Source organism: Sturnira hondurensis, unplaced genomic scaffold, assembly GCF_014824575.4.
Source record: "Sturnira hondurensis isolate 20B ecotype Veracruz unplaced genomic scaffold, ASM1482457v3 Scaffold0001221, whole genome shotgun sequence".
In the NCBI taxonomy this organism is placed as follows: Eukaryota; Metazoa; Chordata; class Mammalia; order Chiroptera; family Phyllostomidae; genus Sturnira; species Sturnira hondurensis.
In genome coordinates this window covers 1,928,401-1,951,272 of record NW_028073852.1, presented here as the reverse complement: position 1 = coordinate 1,951,272, position 22,872 = coordinate 1,928,401, and the positions used below count along the sequence as shown (strand labels likewise).

At 63.7% G+C, this 22,872-nt stretch overlaps 1 protein-coding gene across 1 annotated transcript in view; it reads right to left on the bottom strand.

The window, feature by feature from the left end:
- Nucleotides 1–20,953, bottom strand: part of RBFOX3 (RNA binding fox-1 homolog 3) — a 245,903-nt gene extending 224,950 nt beyond the window's left edge. The window contains exon 1 of the mRNA XM_037064176.1: nucleotides 20,549–20,953. The gene's annotated coding sequence lies outside the window, so the exon portion shown is untranslated. The remainder of the gene's footprint in view (nucleotides 1–20,548) is intronic.
- Nucleotides 20,954–22,872: the final 1,919 nt, after the last annotated feature.

Genomic DNA, 22,872 nt, shown 5'->3' with positions numbered 1-22,872 from the left:
CACAGGTGTGGGTGCATGTACGCAGACAGCACTGTGTGTGATGTGCAGGTATGTGCGTGGGTGTTTCTGTGCAGTGTGTGTGTGTGTCTGGCCTTGGAAAAGGGGGCGTAAGCCCCGCTTCCCTGTGTGGCCCCTCAGCCCCTTGGTCCTTCGCTGGTGCCTGGGGGAATGCAGCACACCCTTCTCTTCTGGATAAAACTCCGCAGAGGATGCACTTTGCTGGAGGGACCTGAGTCACTAGCAGCCCTTCCACGTGACTGCCATGTGGGATGTGGCGAGACGTGGCTCCTGAGGGACCGGTCACTCTCCAGTCCTGCCTCAGCCACAGCCACAGACCACCGAGACTTGCTCGTGCCCCACCTTGGGCAGGGCTTCCCGGGGCCGAGCTGCCGTGGGCACCGCAGGGGCCAGGCAGCACCCCATTCCTAAGGGTCCTTGTCAGGGGATGAGCACCCCGTCAACCCCCCAGGCCCTACAGAAAGGGGACAGACACACCCCGGGCCGAGGAGGCAGGGACTCGAGGCCTCTTCCTCCCCTGACAAACCCAACCTCCCAAGCCTCAGTTTCCTCCTGGGGAGGCGGGGCCAATAACACCTGTTCACTGGGCTGTTTTGAAGACCCGAGGAGCCAGTGTGAGCCGAAGTCCCTGGCACGGTCTCTCACCTGCCCCTGCCATCTGCCGAGCCGTCCAGGAGAGGAGCCACAGTGCCTCCTGGAGACACCGTGACGACTATGACCGGCAGGTCTTGGCTTTACAGAAGACAGCCGGCCCACGGAGACTGCCTGGGGTTGTGGTCAGCTACAGGGAAACCTACCAGGGGAACGGGATAAAGCCAACTGGGACCCGTGGGGGTGGCAAGCAAGGAAGGCTTCCTGAAAGAAGCACCATGGAACTCAGCTCTGAAGACTGGATTGGCGTCGATGACAAAGCAAAGGGGGAGGGGAAAAGTGAGCACTCCTAGCAGAGGGAAGCCCGTGCAAAGGTCCCGAGGCACCGAGGAGTGCAGCCTTCCTGAGGAATGAGGTGGGAGCCCAGGAGGAGGGCGGCTTGGAGGGTGGCTGCTGAGGTCAGCTGGGGGACCCTCTAAGGGTGTGCATCTGACCCAGCCCAGCGGAAAGCCGCTGAAGCATTTCAGGCTGAGAATCAGGATGGCTGCGTGTGTGTTTGTCTAAGATGTCCTGCCTCCCCCACCCCAGCGCCTTCCCCATGCAGCCTGACAAGGTTAGTGGACGCAAGGGGCCACCGGGCGAGGCTGGAGAAGCTGGTGCCTGCAGGACTAGCCCAGCCAGAGAAGGGGGCGGAGGTGGCCCGGGGTGTCCAGGCTTGCACCGGAGTCACCATCCTCTGCCACAGAGAGGCCTGAGTTGGGGGCGGGGTGTCCTATCCATGGGGACCTGCCGAGTCTGAGGAGGGCACGGGAAAGACCTAGAGGGTGGAGAACGTGCGGAGAAGCCTGCCTGAGACAGGACATGCAGCGAGCTCCTGGCCCAGGGACAGCAGAGAGAGGGGCCCAGGGAGGAAGGAACCCCGATAGTAAAGGGCCTGTATGGAGGGCAAGCCCAGGAAGGCATGCACAGGTATGCACAGGAGGCCCCGAAAGGGAAAGCAATGTCAGGACAGGCTCTGTGCAGGCTGAGACCTGCTAGGACTGTGTGCAGACCAGCCTGGACCTGGGCCTCTGAGAGTCTCACAGGGATCACCCCCCCCAGGGCCCACACCCTGGTCCCTGCAGACCAGTCTCCCACCACCAGGCTTTGCCTTCCAGGCTGGGCTGAGGCCACCATCCCCACACTGGCCCTTCAAGACTGATCTGGAAGATGCCCCTGGCTGTGCACAGCTCCATGTAAACTTACCCTTGGCAACAGGACCTCACAGTTCCTCCCACAAAGCTGGGGGAGGGGGTCTGTTTCCTCAGCCCTGGAGTCAGGACTGGCCTCCTGGAAGGTTGGCCAAAGATGCCCCGATGCGCCCGTGTGCCAGCTCAACGCCTGGGGCGCGACACGCATGCTCACTTCCACTTCCTGCCTTAGAAACCAGTCAGAGCTAGCCTTCCAGGGACGAGAGTCCATGGGAGGCGCCAACCAGTCACCAAGTTCAGCCCACCTCCAGCCCACCCACCTGCGGACCACAGATGCAGGATGGAACCCAGCAGAGACCCGTCAGACATGGCCCCAGTCGGCAGAAGTGCCCCACTAACCTGGGCCCACTCACGAGCTAGGAGAAACACTGTTCTTTCAAGCGCCTGAGTTCTGGGACTTGCTTGTTACGCAGCAGGGGCTGACGGATACTCTCTCCTCCCCAGAGGCACTAAGGTGCTCTGCATGGCTACCCTGCCCCTCAGGGTTAGACAGAGCCCCACAGGGGCAGGTGGCTAGGGCCACTCTGGGAGGGTTTATCATTGGTTTCCGTGCTGGGATCTTTGGTTTAAATTTTTTTTTTCTTTTAATGTTTTCAATCCGAAGTGAACGGAGCCGTGCGGCACATCCCCGGGAGTGCTCAGAAGCCCCCAGAGAGGCGTTCTTGTTTGCGCAGAGTATGCCTGCTCCTGCCGCCTTTCAGGCGCGGCGCCTCTACAGCGGCGCCGGGCCCCTGATGGGAGGGCAGCGGCGACGATGCGGCCACGATGCCCCCGTCAGGCTCTGCATCTGCCTGTGTGCGAGGCCCTGATTCTCATCTCAGTGCCGAACACAAATAAACGAAACTTATTTAAAATACTGGGAAAATCCCATGCTGGAGGGCAATTTTTTGCCCCCTTTTGTGGCTGCAGATGGAGAGATGGACCCTGGCAAGGCTGTCTGAAATCCACTCAACAACTGGCCGGCCCCAGAAACCCCGTGGCAGGTGCGTGCAAGCCACAGAGACGGGCAGAATCCAGAACGCCCAGGCTTGGGGGCACCCCCTCTCCAAGGTTCCCTGCAGCCCCGAGGTCGAGGAGACTCCAGGGGGGGCGCAGGGCCAGAGCGGTGTGGCCTACGCAACCCTCGGCGACAGCCTGTGGTTCTTTGCAAGAGGCACCGCCAGGGGCTCCCCTCTGTAACCCTCACCTGGAGCCATCTGACCAGTCCTTCCGCTCGGGAGAGGCAGGGGGGCGATAACCACAGTGTCGTGACCAGGAGAACACCACCCGTGGACTGTCACCTACCAGCCTGCAGGGCCACCCAGCCGGATGCCCCAACCCAGGGCTGGGGAAGCCACCTGCTCTGGAGGAGGCCGGCCCTGGAGCTGCCTCCACCAGCACCAGTCAGGTGCCACGTGCGGAAGCCCACCTGGACGCCACCGAAGCCCACCCTTTGGTCTCCTCACACATCGCGTTTTTACAAGAACCGCTGTGTTTTGGACACGGGGACCACCCCTTGAGGAACATGGCTGTAGAAGGAGCCCGGGTGCCCACAGAGAGGACGGACAGTCGGCAGGAAATTCCAGGATCCTGGGGCAGGTCCTACTGCGGGGCAGGTCCCACTGGGGGGCAGGGGAGAGGCTGCGGGAGCAGAGAGGAAGGTGCCCCTGGAGGGAAGGAGGCAGGCCTGCCCTGGGGAGAGGGGCTGTAGGAGCCTGGTCTCCAAGCACAGACAGGAGTTAGCAGGCAGCAGGGGGGCAGGGCTGTGCACACCTGGCTCTGGTGCCCACAGCAGCGTTCCAGAACCATGCTCTCCGGCCTCCCTCGGGCCCTTCTTCACGGTCCTTCTCCTTCCCTGGCTGCTGACCCTTCCTCCCAGGCACTCTCCCTGCAAGGCCTTCAGGGCTTCGCCTCTCCACGTGGGCCCCAGACTCCTCGGGACAGGCTTGGTGTGGCGCCCTCCCCAGGTCGCCCCAGGTCCCCGCACAGCGTCCGGGCAGCGCATGGGCAGCCTTGGTTCCTTCTGGCAGTGTGAGGGGGGCCTGTCCCGGGCCTCTGCAGGCAAGTCGCTCTGTGGTGTCCCTGGCTCGCGGGAGCGTCACTGCAGTCCCACGGCCTTGTGCTGTGTCTCCCCATTGCCCTCCCTGGGCAGGTTGGTGCCCGAATCTCCCGGTGTCAGAGGACTCGAGTCATGGGGGAGGGGGCCCCCCAGTGACCTCATTTTAACCCGTTCATCCCCATAAACCTCTCTCTCCAAACACTGCACACTCTGAGGTGCTGGGGGAGGACTTCAACGTGCCGTTTGGGGGGCATGCCACTGTGTCCCCACAAGCCCCCCACTCCGCTGCACCCACCTGTCTGAGGCGGGCGGGGAGGAGCCACGGATCCCTCCCAGGGGCCCGAGGACGGCAGTGAGTGCAGACAGCTGTGAGCCCTGATGCCAGCTCGGGCTGTCCGCCGTCCTGCAGGCCCAAGGCCCGGGGCCGGGTGGGGACGGGGCCAGTTTCCCGGTGGGCACCAGTGTTGGACACAGGGGCTCTGACCGTGAGCATGGACACGCCTGTGCGAGGGTTCTGTGAAGTGACAGCTTCTGAGAAAGAAGCCCTGGGATTACAAAAGGAGAGGAGTGGGATGCAACTGGGAGGGGGCCGCTCCCTCCCCTCCCCTCCCTGGGACTCTCCCAGAAGGTGGGGCACCGCAGCCCCCAAGAACCTGGGGAGAGAAACCCACCATTCGGGGCTGCTCCCCTTCCCCTCAATGTCTCCCCTTCACCCCAACTGCCCGCTCCTGTATAACTGCCCTCCCCCTGCACTGCCCCCCTCCACACTCCTCCTTCCCCTCCTGGTCTGTCTGTGCGGGACAGGGACCCTAGGGACCAGCCCCGGGGGGTGACAGGCCCGTCCTGTCTGGAGGAGGGTGGGTATGAGGGAGGAGGGGCCCGCAGCGCAGGCAGCAGCCGCACACCAAGCCAGGAGGCCTGCGCGTAACTGCCCTGTAAGAGGCACATGAGTGCTCCTGCAGAGCTGGAAACTCATTCCTCACACGCATAAGCTTCCAAAAATTGCCATCCGTTCGTTGCCAAGTTTGGGGCTGTTATGTCCTCCCCAACCCCCTCCCGCTTTTGTTTAATGGCCCGAGATGCAAACCGCCTTCCCGGGGGCCTTCTGGGTCTGGAGCATCGGTCTGCAGAAGCCCACCTCACCTGGGCCCTGAGAAAGGAGAACACCCCCCCAAGAAGGAAACCTGAAGGTCAAGGATACAAGGAAGGTCGTTTCGGGTGCAGGGCCCTGAGAGTGCCACAGGGATGGGGCCCTGTGTGCCGGCCTCACCAGGAGGCCTTGTCCCCACTCCCTGGTGTCCAGATAGCCCTTTCTCACCAGAGGGGGACACAGGGACAGCCACGCAGCTCTCACTGTGACCCACGTCATCAGAGGGCTAAACGGCCTCCGCCCCAACCCTCCAAGAACTCACCGACGAACCCCTTCAGACCAGAGCAGCTCAGGGAGGGGCGGACTGGCCAGAAATCCCAGGGCCCCGACCCAGGAGCGGCTTCTGAAGACTCCCGTTCTGGAAAGAGGGAGCTGTCCCCGCCCCTTCAGCCATGTGTGTCCCCAGGCCCAGCTGGACCCCACCTTGCTGTCCCAGGACCCAGATCCAGGATTGGAGGGGAAGAATCCCACCCTGAAAGGCGGGTCCAGAGCTCTGAGCAGCTGGCATTCGCCTCAGGGTGGGGCAGCCAGGCCGAGCTCCGGGGTCCCTGGAAGGAGCCCAAGTGCCCGGGGCTTCTCGCCTCACAGCCCAGAACACTGGGAGCAACCACTCTGTGCTTCCACAGTCCTGGGGCGGGGCCAGCCGGCCGATGACCAATGCCGGCACCCAAAGGAAGAACCCTGGGCCGGGCTCCACCCGTTGGAGAGGCAAAGACACCCGCCTCCCGCCTCATCGGGCCACCCATGCTCATTAAGCACCTACTGTGTGCCTGTCTCTGCCAAGGTGATGAAGCAGCACGTTGGCTGCAAAGGCCCCAGACCGTTCTCCTTCCTCCTGAACTCCGGCCTGAACAGGGCAGGTCTTCCGTGCCGCCGGGCTAAGGGCCCCTGCAGACAGGGGCCAATCCCCTGTGGGCAGTGAGCCCAGGAAGCTGGAGGGCAGGGTGGGGAGCCTGGGACAGAGCGGCAAGGACAGCTGTGTGTGTGTGTGTGTGTGTGTGTGTGTGTGTGTGTGTGACATTGCTGGACTGGCCACCCTGTGGGCCACTGGGACTCAATACAGGGGGATCCTCTGGGGACTCCCACACCCTGTCCCTGTCCCTGTCCCTGGGAAGGCAGGAAGGCTAGGGGGCTGCATCAGCTCCCCACACCTCTGTCTGCTCTGTGAGCAGCCTGAGCCGCTGGCCCCCCAGAGGCAGCTGCAGGCAGAGCTCGGGTTCCAGGGCAGGAGCCGTGGGCGTGCCCAGGAGCTGACCACCGCCACTGCCCCGCCCCCACTCTGCTCTTTTTTTCTTTAAAGTCTTATTTATTTATTTTTAGAGGGGGGGAAGGGAGGGAGAAAGAGAGGGAGAGAAACATCCATGTGCAATAGAAACATCAATCAGTCGCCTCTCGTTCGGGCTGAGACAGAGCCCTGGGTACCAGGTGCGCTGGCCAGACGGGAACCGGCCTCCCCTCACCCCTCACCCCTCGCGGTGTGGCACGACGCCTGCCCCCGAGCTGCGCCGGTCAGGGCCACGCTTTTTCCTTTAAGCCGGTTCTGTTTTTTGAGGAGGCCCCGGGGTGCCTGCCGCACATGCGTGCCGGGTTCCTATTCCATCCCTTCAAGGAGGCCTTTTCCGAGAACCCACAATCCCCCGTGGCCTCAATCTTGCAAAGATCACTTTCTTCACACTGTTAGGCCTTAATTCTAATAAGCCTCCCCATTTACTACAGAACCAGGTCACATTGCCTCCACATGGCCAGAGGATCTTTCCTCGGGGACAGGGGGGAGCGCGGGGGAGCGCAGAAGTGAGAGGGACCGCACCGGGTGCCGGAACCCGGAGAGGAAGCCCCCTTTCGCTCGGTGGAGGTCTACTACGACTGGATTCCTGGGGCCCAGCGAGTCCGGATCGCTTTCTGTGGCTCTGTGGTTCGACTGTGTCTCTGCCAGTCTTCGTTCTGTGTCTCGGTTTTCAGATGACCCGTGCGAGAAGGGGAAGCAATGGGGCCAGACGGTCGTGCCCGGCCCACATGCAGGTCCCGGGCCGGCGGGCCGTCTGCTACCGCCCACCTGCTACCGCCCACACACGAGCCCCTGCGGACCCGCTCCAGTCCCAGGCTGGCCAACGCAATGGGAACCACAGGACCCGCAGGCTCCAGGACAGAAACCAGAACCCGTCCATGAAACACACCCCTTCCTCCTCACCCCTCCTGCTGCCTCCCCCAGAATTAGCTGTTTTCAGGTTCAGGGGGATGTGGACGGGGAGATGGAACTGAGGAAAAAGAAGCCATCTCTACCTGCCTCTCTGGACAAAGGACCGCCCCCTCACACTTTCCTGAAACATGTATTAAGCACCTACTACATGCTGGAGACGTGTGAGACTCAGCCCCTCTCTGCCACGGCTGGTTGTCAGAAGCAGAGCCGTGAGCTAAGGGCTGAGACGGTGCCAGAATGCCCCCTAGTCCGGTGAGAGCTCTCTGAGAACGTGGGTGTGTGTCCAGGATCAAGGCCTTCATTCTAGAAGGTTCTGCGTATGGAGCTGTGGGACGGGCCCCCCAAAACACCCAGGCCACAGGGAAAACAGAGAAAGAAAGAGACCACTGTCTTCAGACTCCAGGACGTTCTCTGGAAGATTCTCTCCCTTGCTGTTCACCAGCCCCTCTCCGAGCCCTGTCCTGCTGCCCACCATCTGCATGGGTGTTTACACCCGGGCACCCCAGGGTGTGGAACAAGCACAGCAAAGGCACATACCACCCCAGGCCACCGCTGGGCCCTCGGGCACTGAGCCAGCAAGCCTCGCCACCCCTGCTCCTGTCCCTGAGTTCATGCGACCCCATGGTGCCCCTCTGGGAAGGCAGTGTGGGCACAGCCAACTGTTTAAATATAAAATTCAAGTCAATGCACCGTCTAATAAAGGTGCCTTTGGTGTCAAGGTCATTGTTCAAACTTCGGTGCCAAAGAGCCCCGGTGCCCAGGCTCAGGTGCTGGCGTGGGGGCCGCTCACCCAGCAAGCGCATGCCGAGCCCCCACTGCGTCCTGGGCACTGTCTTAGCCCTGAGAACACAGGACACGGATGAGACCACGCGCATGTGTTCGCGTGTTTCCACCTTAAAACTCCCAGACTGTCCCGCAGCCCCCGCTTCCACGCCCACCTGAAACAGTGGCACAGAACCCACCCTTGGAACAGACTGGTCTTAACCCGTCCCCGGGTGGGGGCTGAGCAGCGGGCGGGGGGCGAGGGACTCAAAGAAGTGGAGTGCCAGCCGCCGGCAGGAGAGGGCAGGTGCTCGGAAGGATGGCCCTGGCACCGCGCGCGGAGCCGGCCGCCAAGTCACGAGGGGCTCGCGTGTGTTCCAACAGTCCTCCTGGAGGGAGAGCAAGGTGGCGGCCCTGGCCCGCGGACAGCAGATTCTTGGATCCCACAAAGTATGATTGTGGAGGCCAATCTGCCAGCGGAGAAGTGTGCAGCACATGCTAAATATAAATAATACGGCTCGTCTGCCGTTGCCAGTTACCCAGTTTCCTTCTGCCTGCCATTAGCATCAATAACCACGAGCTGACACCCCTGTTAGATGGCTACCCTGGACCCCAAAGGATGCAGCCAGCCTCAGAGTCACACGTCCAGAGGAATCTCAGGCTGCCTTCCAGAACCATCTAGCACCTCCTGGAACAATCCGGTACCACACCTTCCAGAACAGACCGGCACTTTCCAGACTAATCTACCACGTTCCAGGAAGAGTCCGGCACCTTCTCAGGCATTCTCACGGCCTTGCATCTACGTTTCCCTCCAAGACCCACACAGAGGGTGGGACACACCTGAGACCCTCCCCCTTTGAGGAGCATCCCACTGGCTCTGGTGGCCGACTCGGGTTCTGGGAGACAGCGGCTCGGAGTCCAAGGCTCGCAGCCCGGCTGCAGGGAAGAGGCCGGGGTGGCGGGATACACAGCACGACCCAGCCCGTCGTGTTGGGGAGGCCACAGCGGCTTCCCCGTCCCTCTGGCTGCCCCAGGGCTCAGAAACCCACACAGGCCCCACGCCCGCTGGCCAGCAGGTTGGGGGGGTGGCTGACGAGGCCCCCCGGCCACACGCTGCCAACTGTCAGGACCCCCAAACACTACCTGGGAGCCTACCGTGGGTTAGGGCTGCGTGTTCGCGGGGAGCAGGGCCCTGCTTCGGAGCATGTGCAGCCTGGTACCCACCAGGACCTGCGGTCACCTGCTGGGACCTGAAGTTCCTGCGTTTTCCTTGTCGGGCGGATCACAGCCCCCAGGAAGGTGCTAGAAAGACAGGATGCTGACTGTCAGGCCGAGGGAGCCAGGAGGAGGGGCCTCGGAGGACGGCTTCTCATGTCCTTCACGTGACAGAGTGCACGTGTGTCCCAAATGCCCCTGCCCTGGGCACATGCAGCTCTGCCCATGCCCGTGGGAAATTCCAGAACCTCCTCTTCGCCTTCACCATCCACCTTAACTGGCCAAGCAGGAGAGACACGGGTCACCCCGCCTTGGCATCCCACCATCGAGAAGGGATTTGGGGGGAGACCCCAGGGCCCCTGGGCTCACTCACCCCAAATGTTTCCTCAGGAAAGCACCTGCCCTGAAGTCATGAGCTCGTGAATCGGCCAAGCAGGCGAGGTTGCCTTCCACCTGGGAAGAGCAAGGCTGGCTCAAAGGTGAGGCGTCGGGTGCAGCCACCCCAGCCAGGCCATGCCGCAGGGACGCAGGGTCCCCCGGGGACCACCTAGGGCCAGCCAGCAAAGCAGGGGACGAGGCGAGACCCTCGTACAGGAGGGCTTTCTGCTCCTGGCCAGGCTCATGCGAAGGAAACCAGAGCCCGAGACAAGCCCTCTGGGGTCCCCACGGCCAACCCCTGGCCACGGGCTCCAGTGCCAGGCCCTCCTGTCACGAGAGTGCCCAGCACCCAGAGTTTACTGCCCGATTTCAGTCCCCATGTCCACCGTCACTTACTCAGGGCCCCACGCGGCCTGTCCTGGCTCCTGCCTTCTGTGGGGACAGAAGGTGACCTCACCCCCTGGTCAGCAGGGAGCAGACACCCCCCAGCTCACCAGGCCTCGGGGGCCTGACACAGAAACAGCCCGCTGCCACACCAAACCTCAGAGAAAAGCCGTCAGACCCCATGGCAGGCGGTGACAGGGTACAGGGTGCCCTGGTCTCTCCTCTTTCGAGCCGGTGATCTGGCCCCGTGGTTGCCAAGCCTGCACCATGGGCTCCCTGGGGCCCCCACACAGCCCCGCAGAGGGCCAGCAGACACCTCCACCCACTCCGGGGACCCCTCTCTGCACACAGAGGAGCCCGGACAGGAGGGATCCATCTGGCTTCCCTCTCCTGCCTCGACCCCCCTTTTTCCCCCTGAACATCTGGATTCTCCCCCAAACGCCCGCGAGGGTGCTCCGTGCATAGCAGGTCTGGGCCCGGGCTCTCGGCCACCGGGCGTGGGGCCGCTCCTGGCGGCGGCGGCCCTCCCACACGTGGCTGGGCACAAGCAGGTGCCCCGGAGGGGGACGGCGCAGACGCGGGGCCTGAGCACACACATGCGCACACGCGCGTGCCCCTCCTGTTAAGGACTCCGGGTGGTGCATTCTCTGTTCTCCGGCTATAATTACTTTCGCGTGGGAGACAGATTCTGTCTCCAGGATCTGAGAAACGCTCTCCTGGAACATCGCAGGCTACGGTCCCAGGAAGCCTTGCGGCGCCCCAGCCCTCCCGCCCGCACCCAGCACGCGGCTGAGGCCACGCACGGAGGGTTGAGGGCCGGCTCCCAGCCACCCCACTCCGGGCAAGTACCCAGGGAACTCGGCCCGCAGGTAACCATGGCAACCTCACGAAGTTTGAAAAACATAAGTTTGTGAGTTGCTGGCTGCTATCTGGTGCTTGAGTTGGTTGAGGTCTTCCCTTCCTTCTTTAGACGAGAAGGTCTCTGAGTAACCCCTTGGGAGTTTTGGGCACAGGGTCCCAGGCACGGCCCGAAACCCCTAAACTACCTTCCGATGAGGGAGGGGTATCTCGTCTGGGCGCCAGCACCCAGGCCCTGGTCTGTCCTTCGGGGGGGGGGCTGCTCTCCGTGAGGAACAGTGTGCCTCCTACGGGTGCCCCTCTCAGCGCCCCCCTGCCCAGCAGTCCGAGCAGGGCAGCCCAGCTCCCTCGGAATCCCGACCGGGTCCCGAGACACCGCCTACATGGGTCCCAGTCAGGGGAGAAGGCCGGGCAGCCCCAGCAGACCCCCACCCCCACACACAGGTTCACATTCACACACGTGTAAACGCCACTGCCCCACAGACAAGGCAGGCCCCCGCACACCGGCCCGCCCTGCTGGCTGCAGTGTGGGCCTGGTTCGCCACACACTCGAGACAGGCGTGCTGAGAGCGCTCGGCGCCGCCACCGGGCTCCGTGTCACAGCTGTGGTGCCAAAGGGCTGGGCACACAGCTGGGGGGAAAGGAATGTTTCTTTTTTAAGGCAGAAAATCCTAAACGGCCCTTTCAGCCTGTGGCGCACGTAATTGTAGTATCGGAGTTCAGGACAGGCCTGGCGTGCGGCTGGCTCAGCACCCGCAATGCCGGGGGGAGCGGCCGCACGGGTGGAAGCCGGACCCCGCAGGGAGGTGGGAGGGTGGGGAAGGAGGTGGGGCGCCGCGGGAAGGAAAGAGCGTTTCCAGGAGTGACACGGGCCCACCCGGGTCACACCATCCGTGAGACAGAAGGAGGGCCCCGGAGCGCCAGGCATCACGTCCCCACAAAGACGGAGTCTCCTTGAGGAAACTGCCAGACTCGCAGGCCGAGGCCCTCAGACAGACGCAGGACCCACGGCGGAGGGGGGCCCGGGGCTGGGCCGGCGTCCGGCTCCAACGCCCAGCAGCCCGACCCACAGTGTGCAGGTCCGACCCGCAGAGCAGCCCCGGGGAGTCCGAGAGCTGTGCACACCTGGCGGCACACACAGGCACACGTCTACCGTGCAAGCACGCACACGCACATGCAGACACGTGCGTGCACACACACACACTCACTAGTCTCAGGCCGGGGCCGCCACGCAGGGCCTTCAGCATCCCCCTGGCCAGGCAGAGCAGGAGGGAAGCACAGACCTCCCCTCCTCACTGCTCTGAGTTCATCTCTTCTCCGAGGCGACGGAGGAGGGGCCAGGCCGGTGGGGTCAGGGAGGGGGACAGAGTGAGCGGGGCAGAGAGCTGCAGCCTCAAGGGAAGCGGCCGTGGGCGTGGGTGCACCGGGCACCCTGGGCTGGCCCCCCCTTGGGCCTGTCTGTTCACCTGCCTCCCGGGCCCAGCTCCCCAGCAGCCTGACTCCAGTGGAGGGGGCCAGACCCTGGGGCATGAAACCACAGCCCGAGAGGACTCCTCTGGGGCTGGAATGGCCTCTCCCCACCCAGTCCTCACCGGGTTGGGAGACAGGGCCTCAGCTGGGGACACAGTGACCTCTCTGTGCTAGACAGGCACAAAGGCCAGACGGTGGCACTGGCCCCGGAGGCTGGGCCCCGGCCCCGGCCCCAAAGGACACTGCCTTCCCTCCAGCAGACTTAACACTCTCTGGGATTTTAGTGCACACGAACGCATTTCAAAGTGGAGAACATCACAGTTATGATTATTACCGAAAGACTTCCTTTATAACCCTCATTTTCTAGCGCTCATTACTTTCTGAAAAATTATCCTTGGGGTTCCAAATTCCCAAGACTGGCCTTAGGAGTTTTCTTCTTAGGATTTGAGCAAAACACACGATCGCGGCCACAGCGAGAAGAGAAGCAATTAGTTCCCACTCTGTCTCCATGGTGACTGGTCACAAGGAGAGACTACCCCCGGGGCGGGTGAGGCGGAGGCCGCACGGCGACCAGGTGAACCCCCAGCAGCCGAGGGCCCAGGTTCGGTTCTGCCCCTCCGTTCCATACAGAGTCCAGTGTTAAAGGGGGCTTCAGGTTCAGGGAGGGGAAAGCCCCCACGGATGTTCCCTTTCCTGCTGGAACAGGGACCCATTGGGAAGCGGGTGCTGATCTTTGCCGTGTTCTCCACGCGCGGGCGGAGCTGGACCTGTGCTTCCCAACACCAGGGTGGCCGTGCGGGAGAGCCGGGTCCCAGCCCTGGGGGTGCCGGGGAGCCCGGAGACAGCAGGTTCCCCGTGCCTTCTCCTTCCTTCACTGTCCCAGGCCGCTCGGCCCACGAGAAAAGAAAACGGCCCATCGGAAAGCGGTCCGGGTCGCCACACCGGGGCTTTCGCAGGTAGGAGGAGGGTGAAGGCTTCCCCATCAAACACACCACGCTGCAGCTCCCCGCCGTTTCCCTGGTGACCAGCAGTGGGTGAAAGTTCACAGCTACCTGTGTCCCACACGGAATTCTGGGATGCTGAGGCTGGGTAGGGGTTGGCGGTCTGGGGTGCTGGTTATAATACGACACCACAGAAAACAATACTTCTCGCCTTAAATTTCCCCAGCACTTGTCTTTTCTGCTACAGTCCCAAACTAGTTGACTGACGCAGCCCCTGAGAGGGAGGCGGCGGGCACCCCCGGGCTCTGGCTCCAGCTCGCCTGTCCCTGCAGCGGGGACCCCAGCCAGGCCTAGGACCCCAGCCAGGCCTAGCAGTGTCACGGCGGTCCCTCAGATGACGTGGGGGGGGGAGGCGTGTTCCAGACAGAGGCGCACACTGTGCGCTCACTTCTCGTGGGTTTCAGAGCCGTTTCGGTGTGTCAGGCGCCAAGTCCTGAGAGCCAAACGCATCTCCGTGCTGAAGGCAGGTGGGGGACAGGCGCTCAGGTGGAGAGCAAGCAGCACGGGGGCCTCTCCAGGCTCAGAGGCGTCCAGACGGGGGTCCTCCTGAGGGGTTCCCCTGACATCCCTCCAGGAGTGGGGGCATGGGCGGGGTCACCAACTATCCAGGGTCCCTCCACCCTTTGGGTAGCAACTGCTGGGCCCACAGCTCCACAGACAGGCCCTCCCTGGTGCCCTTCTGCCTGGCCGGAGGGTGCTCCTCCGGCCAGGGGACCTCCCAGACCACCGGGGGAGGGCCCCTCCCCTACGGAGCAGGGCTGAGGCAGCTCCCCTCTGGAGGCTGGCCGCCCGATCTGGAACCGTTTTAAAGCAGCGCCATGTTCTCCTGGCCACGGGAAACAGAGCAGAACCCACGTCCTTACCACTGACGCCAGGCCTGTCCCCCGACAGATGGACTGTGCAGGGAGGGGTGGTGCCCACCACCACTGCTGTGTACCTACTGTGTGCCAGCTCTTTGCACACGCTCCCTCCCCGCTGCTCCGCTGAGTGAGCCGAGGGCTGCCCGGGGCCAGGGTTGAGAAGCCTCCATCGCCTCCCAGACAACGCACTGCCGTCAGCTCTCGGCCTCACCGCGCCCTGCCCACAGGTCTGGAGCAAGGTAACCGATGCCCGGCCCGGGTCAGAGCTGCCTCCTGCTGCACTGGGCATCTGTATTCAGCCTGGTCCTGCGGGGACAGCCAGGGTGAGCAGTCTTGGGAAGCTCCCTTAATAAGGACACAGAGTGAAGGTGCAGACCAGACCCCCAGGGAGAAGAGGGGACACGGGGGGCGCTGCTAGATGTGGGAGTCCCCACAGGCACTTGGACGCAGCCCCAGCTGGGAGATCGTTCTGGTCTCCCTTCACTTCTTGGCGCTCAAGGTGAGGGGAGACCGCGGTGTGTGCACCGGGACTGTGAGCGCGATAAGTCATCTGAACATGCCCAGGCGACCCCTGCAGGTTGGAAAGCCCTTTCTGCCCAAAAATGGGTGCGGGGGATCCCAGCAGGAGTTTGATTGCAAGGTGCTCAGAAGCTCCTTAAACAGAAGCTCCCAGAAGAGCAGGAGCCCAGTAGAACGGCCGCCCCCTCACACTCCGGGAGGGTTTGCAACGAACAACCCAGGTTCGGTGGGAAGCTGTTCATTCCTGAGCGCCCCGGGTGCTTGCACACCTCTGTATCTCCCTCCCAGTGCTGTGCACCTCTTCCAACGTAGATCGTAGGTCAGCGCCCTGTCCTCTGGCGTGAGCAGAGGCCCCGTTTGGCACAAAAAGGCCTCACGGCCAAGAACGGTGGGCTCCTGGGTGTCCTCATCGTCCTCGCCGGAAAGTGCACTGTCCTGAGATGCGGCACCCAGCCCAGGGCCCGGCACTTGCCTGGCACCCAAACACAGGGACCTCAGGGGGATGGGGCGGACCCAGACCCCAGGGGGCCACCTTCCCACCCTCGTCACCCCTTGGTCTCACTGGGTGTTGCAAGCAAGGGGTCATTGGTGGGCAGGGCTGCTGTGCTCCCTCTGTCCACGGTGGGTGGGGGGAGGCTCTGAGTGGGCCGTGAGCTTGTGCATCAGCACCCTGGTGGGGGGGCTCTTCTCGGGGGGCCTGGACTCCTTTCCGCTTGTCTGTCTTGGTGGAGGGAGACTTCTGACATGAGACAAGATGCTTTGGACAAGTAAAGGATCGCGGGGATTCNCCCAGTAGAACGGCCGCCCCCTCACACTCCGGGAGGGTTTGCAACGAACAACCCAGGTTCGGTGGGAAGCTGTTCATTCCTGAGCGCCCCGGGTGCTTGCACACCTCTGTATCTCCCTCCCAGTGCTGTGCACCTCTTCCAACGTAGATCGTAGGTCAGCGCCCTGTCCTCTGGCGTGAGCAGAGGCCCCGTTTGGCACAAAAAGGCCTCACGGCCAAGAACGGTGGGCTCCTGGGTGTCCTCATCGTCCTCGCCGGAAAGCGCACTGTCCTGAGATGCGGCACCCAGCCCAGGGCCCGGCACTTGCCTGGCGCCCAGACACAGGGACCTCAGGGGGATGGGGCGGACCCAGACCCCAGGGGGCCACCTTCCCGCCCTCGTCACCCCTTGGTCTCACTGGGTGTTGCAAGCAAGGGGTCATTGGTGGGCAGGGCTGCTGTGCTCCCTCTGTCCACGGTGGGTGGGGGGAGGCTCTGAGTGGGCCGTGAGCTTGTGCATCAGCACCCTGGTGGGGGGGCTCTTCTCGGGGGGCTCCTTCTCGGGGGGCTCCTGGACTCCTTTCCGCTTGTCTGTCTTGGTGGAGGGAGACTTCTGACATGAGACAAGATGCTTTGGACAAGTAAAGGAGCGCGGGGATTCTCCGCTCTTCCAGACAAACCACACATGTTAAGCTCTCCTCCAGCCCTCCCCGCCACCCCAGAGGAACTTGGTGAAACTGCAGGGCCTGGCTGGTGGCAGGTGTCTGTCCCCAGGCAATTTTCCGAAGGGGCTACTACAGCCCATACGCCTGAGTGCCCGCCCCTCCCCCAGTTTGCAGTCGTGGCCGAGGCTCACGCTGGACCAGGGGGGTGGGCTGGCTACCCTGTGCCCGGCAAACTCCTGGCAGAGACTGTGCCCATGGGGCTGTTGGTCAGGGATGAGTCCGGGAGGGAGCCTGGCAGTCCTTCACCCATGCCTCTGTTATTCCAGAATCTCGGGAGAAAGCTCTCTGGAAACCATGAACCAAAGCCACATGGTGAAATTATCTAAAAGTGTGTATTATTCTCCCTCCTTTCGGCTGCTAGAAGCATGCTCTGGCTTTAAACAGTCAAACCTTCCAGGAAAGAAACCTTCCAACACGCGTTGCTCTTGGCCCACAGAGGACACCACGGACCCCAAAGGCCTCGTGCACCCAACTTGAGCTGACAAGTTACAACCCAGCGCCCAGGTGGGGTCCCAGGGAACCAGCCCTGAGCCTCGCCGGGAGGGCGGAGTCTAGAAGAGGTCGCTGCCACACAGCGAGCACGTCTTTGGGCCCCTACATTGGAAATGAGATCGACAACCCTCCCCGGCGCCCCGGGGGGCCGGCCCTGCTCCACGCAGGCTCTGCGGCACCTTGCGGTGTGCGGTGGACGTCTACACCGTGAGCTTGCCCCCGGCTGCTGGAGGAAACGCTTTCTGATAAAGCAACAGGTTTTAGGCTCTTTGTGATCTCAAGTCACCTTCTCAGGCACGTTCCGCCCTCCTGGCAGGTGTTACAGAAACTGCGAGGGCAAACGAGTTCACGCTCACAGGAACGGGACTTTCATGGGCCGCTCAGCCCGTGTGCTGAGGCAGCTGTCTCAGTGAGGCTGCTCCCCTTCCTGCCGGGGGTCCCCAACCCAGAACCAGCCCCACGGTGGCCTCGGGGACTAGTGCCTGCCACGGTGAGCTGGGACCCCCTCCCTCTCACCGGTGTCCCAGGGCACACAGCACTCTGAGGGTAGGGACGGGGAGGGCAGGGCAGGGCAGGGGAGGGGCGGACAGTGAGAGACAGAGGGACGTAGAAGCAGAATGTTCTAAATACAACAGACGGGATGGCTCGGAGAGGAAGCTACCGCAGAGAGGCGGCAGAAGGGAAGGGGCTGGGGCCTCCGGAACGCTCCGCGGACCCGTGGGAAGGCCGGCTGCCCTGCGGAGGAAGGCTGTGCCGAGGGACCATGGCCAGTCAGGAAGACAAAGGTGTGTGAGGGGCGGGCTGGGGACCCCGGGACCTCGGGCTGCAGGTGCCTGAGGGGGAGCGTCCCTGTTCGTGGGGGGGCGAGTTTCCAGATGGTTTTTCCCCTTCGCTCATTCAAAAATAAAAAATTCCTCGCCCCTTGTCGGCTGCACATCAGGTTCCATACGTCTTTGTAACAGAGGATCGAGCAGGGGTGTGGAGGTAGACAGACAGACAGACAGAGAGCCGCCCAAACCTGCAGGAAGCGGGGCCCAAGGACTGGAGGAGCTGAGCCCCGGGCCACCACCACTGCCACGACATTTCAGTTGCGAGTCGGGCACTGGGGTGGCCTCTGCACATTTCTCCAGGCTGCTTGCGAACGGCCCCCCCGCCGCCATGACCCACCAGGCACCTCTGGGTGGGACGGGGAGTCCCTTTCCCACGTACATGCCTTCCCTCCTGACTGCACAAGCCTCAGGTAACACTGTGTGCCCAGGACAGAGGCGAGGGGTACATCGGCCCGCATCCCTGCGTCCAGGGGCACGCCTTCAATGCCAACCTGTCACAGGGCAGTGGGGCCCAGGTTATGGTGGCATGGGGGGTGGTGTCAGAGAAGGCTGCTGGCCCGGCTGGCCAGGACCCGGCAAAGCTCCAGGATGGTCTGAGGTGCGAGGAGGAGGGCAGGCTGCAGGGCCCCAGCCCCATCCTCTAGTTGAGCCTCAGCCTCAGTTCTGCGGAAGGGCAGTGACTACACCCCGCACCCACCCTCTGTGGCTCCTGCCCCAGGGCCCTGGGCGGGGAAGGCCCCCAGTAGTCAGTCAGAGGCCAGACCTGTCCGGACTTTCCTGGGCTCCCCACTTCCCCCGTGACCTGAGGTGACCCTAGGCTCCAGGGTGGACACAGGCCTCTCTAAGCCCCAGCTGCCCAGAGGGTGGGTCCCAGGGACCTGTAAGACCTCTTTTGTGGGGCGGGGGCTGGCTGCTGGGGCTCACACCAGAAAACCCAGCTGCTCAAGTACAAAGCGCCCATGCAGGGCCGGCCAGCCCTCCTCGCCCACAGAGCTGCGTCACCAGGCCCAGGCTGTCGGCCTGAGTGTCCCCTCCACGGCGCCTCTGTGGCCAAACCCCTCAGGGCTTCCCACACTGGGGGGCAGTCCTGCCCCTCCCAGAAGCTCCCAAACAGGAATGAGGGGTGAAGCCTGGTGTCTGGTGCCCACCACAAGGAGGCCTCCAGTCTCCAGAGAGGGATGGGGGTGGCAGCCTTGGTCCCCAGCGCAGAAGCCAGCTGCGCCCACGCGCCTGGAGGCAGGGAAGGAGGCAGAGGCCCGGCCGGACAGGGCCCCAGGAAACCCCCCTTGTTCCCCAGGGCTCTGGGAAGGGTGTCCCACCGACCCAAACCCCACTTTCTCCAGGCGTCGCTGGGACTTTTCTCCCCCGACCCCTTCACGAACCTGGAGGGTCTGGTTTAACGATTGTAACCGCCCTGTTAACGACGCAGCCTAATGAAGATATCGGCCCAAATCCGCCATGCGCACTTAATGAGCAGGTTCTGTCGCAATGTTTATACTTTTTAACATTCTTTTTTGCAGTGCAGTAAAACCAAAGCTGGCTTCCGGCTCAGAGAACTCATTAAGGGCGACCCCACCCCATCGGCCAGTGCCGCTCAGCTGCTAAGTGACCCCGGCCCCAGCGGGCTGCGATTCAGCAAGAAATTAGCGACCTGGCGCGCCAAAGAAGCGACTTAACCCGGGGGGCAAAAGCTCGCCAGCAGGACGGAGACCCACGTTCCTGTCACTTGCCTCCACCACGGGGTGTCTCGCGCTGTGCATCAGGATGAGCGGCGCTGGGGGAGCCCTTTTTTAAAGTGACCGACAAAGAATAAACCTAGTCCTTCCCCAAAGCTCTGGCACCTTGGGGTTTCTCGCCACCCCACTGGCCCCGTGGCCCACTGGGACCCGCGGCGGAGGAGTGCCAGCCTCCCAGGAACATCCCCACCCGCCCCCAGCATGAGACCAGATCCCCGCTAGGGACAGGCCGGGGTCCCGATGTCCTTCCGCACTCGGCGGGGGCCGAGCTCGAGTCCCTTCGCAGAAGGAGAGGACAGTGCGAAGAGGTGCACTGCGAGCCTCCGCGCGGGGGAGGCGGCGACCCTCAGCCTTGCACGAGCTGGTGGGGCCTCGAGAGACAGCCTCCCGCCAGGGGGGCACGCCCCACCTACACCCCCCCCCCCCGAGATCCCGGCCGGGGCCTCCTGGGGCCGCCGGGGCAGAAAGTTTGAACCAGGGCTGTGCCTGGGCCCCTGGCGCCGGCGTCCCCAGCAGGGCTGCACTAACCCCTGGGGACGCCAGCGCCCCAAAGAAGCGGACTGGGCTCTGAATGGAGCCTGCCTGACGCCGCTTCGCAGACGCTGTTCCCGGAGGGCTCTGCGCTGCCTGCCCCTGCGCTCCAGCCTCCGCACCGCAGGAGGCCCGCCCGGCCCTCTCCAGGGGGCCCGAGGCGCGCCCCCCTCCCTCCTCCCCGAAACTCCTTTGGGTCGTTAACTCCTCCGAGAACCCTCCGCCGAACCCTCCGCCGGGTGGCCTCGGACCGCGCTCCCTCCCAGGTATGGGTGCCGGAAAGAAAGCGCACGGCGTCCCCTAGGGTCCCTGCTGCCACCCACTCTGTCTCGGCCGGTCCCCTGGACTCGACCCGCGGGGCTGGGATCCCGTCTGCCTCAGCCTCCCCCCGCCGGGGAGTTCCCTGCGCCGCCGGGCGTTGTGCTGCCTCCGCCGCCGCTGCCGCCACGCAGCGCAAGGGAGTCCTGGCGTCTCCATGGAGCCCGAAACCGCCTTCGCATTCACAAAATCGCCCCACCGGCCTCCCGCTGGGCCACGTGCCCGGACCCCAGCCAGGAGGGACGGGCGACCATAGCAGAGGCCCTGCGCCTGAGAGTGCCTCCCTTCCCCACACAGCCTCGGATGGCTCTGCCTGCCCTCTGCAGCCCCCGCCTCCCCCGGGGGTCCTGTGGGCCCCTCCCAGGCCCGTGCCACCCCGCAGCCCCGAGCTGGCTGTCACACGGTGGTAACCACCGCCGTAAGGCTGAGCAAGCGGGCGCCAAGGGCCAGGCTACTCACGGGCTCAGCGCTCCCCGAGGCAGGTGATGGGGGCCTGGCGGCCATGCCCCAGCTGCATCCTGGCCGGGCGGACTGCAGCGTCCCGGGGCCACGCAAGCACAGGCCGGCCCGCAGCGAGGGGCTCGTGGGGCCGGGCTCCAGCAGCTCCAGCGGCAGCGGGGGCTGCCGCGTCTCCTCCGAGAGCGCGCGAGCGGCCGGGGCTGGGGCCGAGCCGGCCGCTGTCCTAGGAGGCTCTGCGGGCTCCGGAGCTCTGTGCTCTGCACTCGCTCGTCCCTCTCTGCCTCTCTCTGTCTCTCCCTCTCTCTCCTCCCCTTTTCTCTCTCCCTCTCCCTGGTTCCTCTGGCTCGCTTGGCTGGAGCGAGGAGACAGCAGGAGCACGCGGCGCAGGCAGGCGGCTGGGGCGGTGCGCGCAGAGCGCTGCAAGGGAGGGGGCTCCTGCAGCGCGAGGCGGGGCGGGCGCCTGGGTGGGGAGGGTGGCTGGCTGCGCCCTGCGCACAGCGCCCAGGCGGCCCGCAGAGCCCCAGCAGCAGGGCGGTGGGCAGGGCGAGAGAGGGTCCGTGAGCGCCGCCCTCCGGTCTAGAACCCTGCCTCAGCGCCCTTCCTCCGAGCAGCCCTCCCAGGATCCCGGTCCTGCCATCTGCCTGCCCCCGGCCCAGGAAGGGCACCATCAGCGATCCCGATAAATAGAACTCCAGATGGGGGGCGGGGGCTTCCCCACGCCTCTGCTTCCCCTTTGCCCACATGCGCCCATCCATTGCTAGGTAGGGCCTGGCCTTGGGGGCCCCGCCTTGCTAAGGACAGGGCCCACCGAGTCCCCGGGGCCTTTGTCCAAGTTGCCAACCCAACTGATTTAAACATTTCTACCCCTGTGGGAGAGGAGTTTAGAATTTGCCTAAAATTAGAAGAGCAAGCAAGCCCTCACCTCGGGGAGGGGCCCTGGTGCGGGATCCGGAAGAGGGGCCGAAAGCAAGCCAAGGCCAAGGGCCCTTGGGGGCCAGGTGGTCCACAGTGGCTGGCATTCAGCACCAAAGGCAGGCCACACAGCCTGGACGGTCCCAAACAGAATAGCAGGTTGGGCGGGGCCTCGGTCCTGTTTCTAAGCAAAAGACCGACAGACGACGCGGTGCCCAGAGCCTACCACCAACAAGCCGGGAGGTGTGGGGGTGGGGTGGGCCGCACCCTGCAAGACGCCCTCAGTCCAAAAATATGGGAAGCTGGCCCCAGGTCGAGTTTATGTCTGACGTTGCTGCTGTAGTGGTGATGTCCCTCCTCGTCCCTGCCCGTCCTGCTTTTCTGCCCCAGGCAAGAAGCTTGACATGGAGTCTGGGGGTTGGCAGGGGCCCGGAAGGTTCTCGGGCAGTAAAGGGAGGGACACAAACCCGGCTCAGCAGAGGCCTTCGAAGCGCAGGAGGCCGGACAGCGGGCGGGGCCGCTGGCCATTCCGGAGGTCCATGCTCCTCATCCCCCCGCCCTCGGCCTGTCTGGGCCGCCGACCCCTCTCGGCCAGCGGGGACCGTGCCACGTCATTTCCAGCGAGCTGCTCGGCCCAGCAGCTGCACACCAGATAAATGCCTCGTCTCCGCTCGCGACTGGGCTTCCTGCGGCCCCATGTTCGAAATGGCACTGGTTCTCTCCACCCTCTGCAGTCAGATCCTCAATGGAGGCGGAGCCCCCCACTCCCCATGGACCCCCTGTCTCCCTCCAGCAGGCTTCTTGCTTCCCAAGTGGAGGCAGGGGCGCTGAGGAGCCGTATTCTTGGGTCATCCCAGCAAAGCTCCCTGAAGATTGCAACACACCACCCTCCCAAACCCCACCAGGACCAGCCAGGGGTCAGCACACAGTAGGTCCACTCCAACTCCGTGGGAGGGGGTGGTGAGCTTGGCATCTGTGGCCTCAGGACCTGCAGATCCGACCCCCTCAGGGGACAGGCCTCGGAGAATGTGCCCTTCTAGCCAGAAAGCGGGCCCGGGGCAGCCTGTGTGTCTGCGTCTTAGGGCCAAGCGGGAAGCTCATAAAACCATCCTCTATGAAGAGAACTTTACAAACCTTGGATCTGAAATTATTTTTTTAAGCGAGAACATGGGGGAGGATCTGGGAACCGTCCTTTGCAATAGCAATTAGGAAAGGAATGAAAGGAGACCTCGTTCCTGAAATGACGGCTGAACACACCCAGCTAGTTCGCTCCCCCTGAGAAGCCCACTGGAGCCACCAGAAGGGATTTTTTAAAGCTATAAACCCCAGGGACCTGGAGACCAGGGAAAGGAAGGCACAAAGTACGGGTCCAGGAAAAGAAGGGACAAGCAGAGCTGAGTCCCGACCCTGCC